The 6,000-nt window shown below is 59.6% G+C and overlaps 1 protein-coding gene across 2 annotated transcripts in view; it reads right to left on the bottom strand.

The window, feature by feature from the left end:
- The window catches only part of TACC1 (transforming acidic coiled-coil containing protein 1), a 30,098-nt gene extending 24,335 nt beyond the window's left edge, over positions 1-5,763 (bottom strand). Inside the window, exon 1 of one of the 2 annotated variants that reach the window (XM_030290156.4) lies at positions 5,522-5,763. The gene's annotated coding sequence lies outside the window, so the exon portion shown is untranslated. The remainder of the gene's footprint in view (positions 1-5,521) is intronic. The other variant, XM_072917612.1, reaches the window with a different exon arrangement.
- Positions 5,764-6,000: the final 237 nt, after the last annotated feature.

Genomic DNA, 6,000 nt, shown 5'->3' on the forward strand with positions numbered 1-6,000 from the left:
GCCCCAGGCCAGAGGAAGGCATGCACCTGGAATTTGCCTTCTCAGCCCTTTCATTAGGCAGGAGAACACCTATTTCTGCCTTTGAAGCTTTCCTGGGCACAGCAGCCAGTGCTGATTTTTCTAGCTTAGAAACTGATCTTTTGTGGGGTTTAATTTCTCGTCTCCACTCCTGCCTTTCTGCTCCTCTGCAGTGGGGCCCTTCACTCCCTGCCAGGACCAGGACCAGGACCAGGGTGTCACAGCAGGAGCCCGGGTGTCACAGCAGGACCGGGGTGTCACAGCAGGACTGGGGTGTCACAGCAGGACCAGGGTGTCACAGCAGGAGCCCGGGTGTCACAGCAGGACCAGGGTGTCACAGCAGGACTGGGGTGTCACAGCAGGACTGGGGTGTCACAGCAGGACCAGGGTGTCACAGCAGGAGCCCGGGTGTCACAGCAGGACCAGGGTGTCACAGCAGGACTGGGGTGTCACAGCAGGACCGGGGTGTCACAGCAGGACCCGGGTGTCACCCACTGTGGCAGTGCTCCCGAGCTCCAAAGCAATGCCCAGTGTGGGACAGCACTGCTGAGCAGCTCAGCTCCCTCGGGACCATTCCCAGCCTGGGATGTGACAGTTCCCATCGCTGCACATTCCATCAAAACAGCGCCACAGAAATAGAAATGAAGGACACGAGTGTCACACACGAGCTGGACACCAGCAGCCAGCCCCGGCTCCAGCTGCCTTTCCATGCCACACTGCCAGCAAATGGATAAATACAGACATTTGTGGCTGCACTGAAAAGCACCGATGGGATAATGAATGCTCTGCCATTCCTGCATTTTAAAAATGCCAAGCACAGCTTAATCTCGCTGGTGTGGGTGCAGCTCATTTCAAAAGGAGCAGGCTCCAGCCCCATTTCCACACTGATGCTGGATGAGCACAAGCAGCTGCCTTCATCACGCAGCTTATTGACTCCCCCTTCAATTCCTTTGCTCCCTTGAGAAAAATATCTGTGCTATGTGGCAGGAATGCTTTTATCAGGTGTTTGTCAGGCCTTATCTCCCTGAGTTTACTCCAGACTCAGGCATTTTGGGAAACCTAACCCATAACCTGGGCGACCAGCAGGAATGGGGACAATAAATAGTGAGGACAACAGCCAGGACAGGGATGGGGACCAGGAAGATGGTAAAGGGCAGGAGGAACAACACAAAGTTTGCTCAAGGTGGAGCAAACAGGTGGGAAGGAGAAACAGCGGAGTCTAACAGGGCAGAAAGAAGCCCCATTCCCAGCCACACAGGGACCACTGCAACAGCTTTTCCAGCTGAAAACACGTCTGATGTCTAGGTAGGGGATGACTGCGGGAAATAAAGGCAGGACCGAGCAGTTACAAGGGCAGAACACACTTGTTTTCCTCGTCTGAGCCCACTGTTTGCAAACACACCGCATACAGGGTCCCCGCTTAAAGAAAATATGTCTGTTCTCAGCGATGTTTTGGTTGATTTACCGATGTTTCCACTTTTCCTTTTGATGGCAGCAAGTGTCTCCCCTTCAGTTCCCAGTGGTGGGGAGCAGCTCCCCCAGCCCGGCCGCAGCTCTCCCCAGCCTGCAGACCCCCGCCAGCTCCGGGGGTCCGGGGGCAGCCCAGCCTGGCAGCCCCTCTGTGCTGGGGAGCCCCGGTACCCGGAGGAGGAGGGGAGAGGGGCAGGGAGAAAGGGGAAAGGAACTTTCTCCCCGCACATTACATTAAATCCCACGCTCCTGTTGACCGCCTTCTCCGCAGCGAGCCCGGAGCAGTCCCACGCGTGGGAAGGGGCTGCGGGGGGAACGGGACCCGCCCCGGGCCGTGAGACGCCCCCTCCCCACTCACCGGCGCGGCGGGGCCCGGTGGTCCCGGGGGTCCCGGGGGTCCCGGCGGGCGTGGGGGTCCCGGGGGTCCTGGCGGGCGTGGGGGTCCCGGTGGTCCCGGGGGTCCCGGCTCGGGGCCGCCCCCATGGCCGGGCTCGCTGCCGCTTTCCGCCGGTCCCGGCGTGTCCCTCCCCCGCGGGTGGGAGCCGGAGGGAGGCGGGGGCTCGGCCGGGCTCGGGGGGGCTCGAGGGGGCGGAACCCCCGGACCCACCCGGGGCAGGACCCAGGTAGATGCTCTGGGGACAGCGGGAATAAGCGATCCATGGAATCCCTTGGGCTGGAAAAGCCCCCAAACCATCGAGCCCAGCCCTGACCCAGCACCGCTGAGGCGTGTCCCCAGGTGCCACACCTGCACATCTGTTAAATCCCTCCAAAAATGGTCACTTCACCGCAGCTGGACAACACTTCCCACGAAGAAATTTTCCCCGTTCCCCAAGCTGAACCTGCTCATTTAGCAGCAGCCACCAGCACAGCCTTTCGTATTTCACATTCAACGAGGAATTGGGGTCTGAGCCCCTTGTCTAGGATAGCTGATCTGTGTCAAGAAGCCCCGATAAAGTGCTGGTGTCATTTCTCCCCTGAGATCAGCCTCTACCCAAATCATGCCTTGCAGAAAAAGTCCAAGAGCCAGCCCCGATACCAGGAACAGCCAGACGCCTCCACGGGAGGAAGATTTAAGAACGCTCTTTAAAAGCTCAGAGGTGACCCCGCTAAGGAAACGTCCTGGTTGGAGTGTGTTTAATTAAAGTGCCTGAGAATGTATCCATTTCTGACATGATTTGGGGCTTTTTACTTTTGAGAAACTGAAACCTGGAATATTAATCTCCCTTTTTTCCTTGTCAGTCAGGGTGTTCTGGCTGGAGCTGAAGTGGTTTTTGGCAAGAAAAGTATCAATGTCCTTGAGAGCTCTCACCTTCCTAAAAAAAATTAAAGAAATAAAAATAAAACCACAAAAAAAACCCAACCAAACTTTCCTTGGATGAAAAAACGTCCTGCCAGACTCAACTGCTCACCTGCCTATGACAGTGCCCAGTGTGCCTTCAGCTATACACAGCCACAGGGACCACGGGGCTCCCACAACAGCCCGACCACCCCAGAGCCCTGAAATGCCCCCGGTAGGAGCGGGTGTTACCTCTGCTGCTGGTGCCAGGGGAGAAGCCGGAGGTGAGGCTGTGCTCTGTCACCGTGCCTGGTGACCAGGGCTGAGTCAGGTGACAGCCATGTGGGACATGCTGCTGCATGAGGCCAGATAATCCCTGGCAGCGCTGCAGGCAACACCCTGCAGCCCACTGTGCAGCCCAGGCACTGCTGGCACCTGCTGCACCACTGCTGGCACCTGCTGCACCACTGCTGGCACCTGTCCTGGGACGCTGCAGCCTCCTGGCACTGCACCACTGCCACGTGGGCGAAGGAAAACCCACCAGGAAATGGCTCTGAGCAGGGAACTCGGGCTGCAGACAGAAGCCCCCGGCCCTGATGGGTTGTGGCAGCAAGTGAAGAAGGTGAGGAGATGACTTTTGGGTTCCCAGCCCAAGATGCAGCCCTTGCAGTGGGTTTTGGGCTGCCCTGCCTTCCTGCGTGGGTTATAAAGGCCAAACGCTGCACGCTGTGTGGCAGTGGTGTGTCACTGTGTGCCTCCTCCCCGTGCAGCCCAGGACAGGCTCTGCCTCTGGACATCCCTGCTGGGAACGGGCAGGAGCAAGCTCTGGGAGTGGATGTGCAGACCTTGCACAGACCCCTCCTGTGGGGGCAGCGTGCCCAGGGCCAGGCTCTGGCACGGGCAGAATTCCCAGGGCTTGGCCCTTCCATTCCTGTGCCTTTGGTTTCAAAGGAATTTCCTCCAGCCATTTCTGAGTGGTGCATTTGGAAATGCTGCCCTGCCTGGCTGGGCCAGGCTGGGACACACACATCTCCATCTGTCGGACAGCAGCTGCCAGGACCTGCCTGTGCTTCAGGCTGGGATCTGCATCCAGACTTCGGCAGCTCATCCCAGAAATCTGCTTCCACGAGGCTTTGCTGAGCTACCAAGCGGCAGGAATTCAGCATTTCCTGTAAAAGCGCATCCTCTCAGAACAGAGATCTGAACTGGAGGGGTGAATCTGACCAGGAGCCAAGGCTCCAGCACACACACATTAAAAACCAGCATTAAAAAATCTGGGCAGGGCCACGGGTGCCAAGCAAGCCGGGGACAAGCAGCGGGGGACACGCCAGCGCTGTGGCTCCATGCTCCACAATTTCGGCCACAGTCCCCACCCTCCCTGGCAGGGTCCCACCCCGTGAGGAGTAAACACACACAGATCGCTGAGAAACTGCTGGATTTCCGGGCAGACACTGCAGGGAAAGTCAGGAGGAGGAAAACACCAAAATTAAATTACAGTTTTGTAGCACACCAGCAGAGAAAACAAGTTTCCAAACCCAAGAACCCTGAGGGCATATGGTGATGTCCTTCACCACACTCCCCAGAGTTCCCTCAACCTGACAAACTAGCAAAAAAAGCACTGATTAAGCTTTTCCCAGCCCCTCAGGACAACAGGAGGGACGAGTGTCACTGCCTGTGAGCCACAGCCTCGACCTTAGAGCAGTGACAGGTGCTGGTGACATCCCCAGGAGTCCCAGAGCAGCCCCCAGGCCCACCTGGGCATCTGGAGGTGGGCAGAGCTGCAGGAGAGGCTTTGCTTCCCGGCTGGGCCAAGTGTCACAGGACCTTAAATAGCCACGAGCAGCAAGTGCCACACACCCTGCCCAGAGAGCTGCCACTGTGGGCAGGGCTGGCTGCCCACGGGACTGGGGGGCAGGCAGTCAGCAGCCAGATGTGCCCCAGCTGTGAGGTCCTACTCTTTGGCAGCAGAACTAAGCCCAGGTGTGGCTCCTGCACCCCCAACCTGTCCAGAACCTCGAGGAGCACTGGAGCTGGCCAGCAGAACCACTGCAATCTGCCAGGGGCAGCTGGAAATAATTATCCTCGTGCTAATTCCATGGAAATTTCCATGTGCCTGGGAAAGAAGCAGCCAAGCCCTTCTGCTGCCCGGGGCAGAGGTCTGCGGCTTTCCAGGGTCTGTGACATGGATGGTGTTTAAATGCCTCCTTGGAGCCTCCCATGGGAACGGCAACAGCTCTAACCTGCCGGGACTGGCAGCACCGGGTTTGAGGTGCACCTGGGCCACCTGGGCTCCGTCTGCCGGTGCTGGCAGAGCAGCAGCACACACCTCGGAGCGAGAGGCTGTGCCTGAGCCCTCCCACCCCGTTCTCGCTCGGAGCCCTGGTGGCATCTCCCGTTGCCAGGGTCCGAGGGAGGGCAGGCGGAGTGAGCAGCGTGCCAGCACACAGCATCCCTTAGCAACCCAGAGCCGCACCAGGGGCCCGGGGCAGGTCACACAGAGCCCGCAGTGGCCACACGGGCCCGGCTGCTCGCCCGGCAGGTGCCGGTGCCCCGCTGTGCCCGGGGAAGTGCCCTGAGCTCAGCGCCCTGGCAGGAGCCTGTGCTGCCCCAAGGTGCCCTCCAAGGTTTGCCCATGGCAGGGGGCTGGTGGAGCCGGGCACAGCTCTGCACCTCGGTCCCTGCTCTCCTCCTCCCTCCAGCCTGATGTAGGCAAGCTCTGGGTGAGTGTCCCAGCCCTCAGCTCCCTTCTCGTCCTACCTGTGCAGCTGCAGATTTGTCCCCAGCTCTGTCACTCTGTACCTGTCCCGGGGCTCCTTCGAAAGCCGCTTGAGTGGGCGGCGGGGAGGAAGGAAGGGGACGGGCGGAGTGGGGAGGGCCGGGAGGCGGCGGAGGGTGTCTCTGCACCCTGTAGCCGCGGGGAAGGAAGGAGGGAGGATGTTTTGTAATATTTGGCGAGCGCTTCCACGGGCAGAGCGAGGGAGGCAGGGGGTGAGCCGCGCACCGGCTCCGCTGCGGGGGAACGGCCGGAGCTCATGCCGGCTCCTGCCGGGGCCCCACTGGTGTCATGCCGTAAAAATGTGCTTTCGACTGGAATTTGGCAGCCTAGCCCCTGACGGCGAGAAAAACTCTCCGCTTACAGAGGGAGTGGGAGCTGCGGCCCTGGGGCGGCTGGGAGAGGTGATGGGGAACTGATCCTAAGCTGTGCGAGGCTGGGGAAGGAGGTCCAGGGGCAGTGG

Source organism: Taeniopygia guttata, chromosome 22, assembly GCF_048771995.1.
Source record: "Taeniopygia guttata chromosome 22, bTaeGut7.mat, whole genome shotgun sequence".
In the NCBI taxonomy this organism is placed as follows: Eukaryota; Metazoa; Chordata; class Aves; order Passeriformes; family Estrildidae; genus Taeniopygia; species Taeniopygia guttata.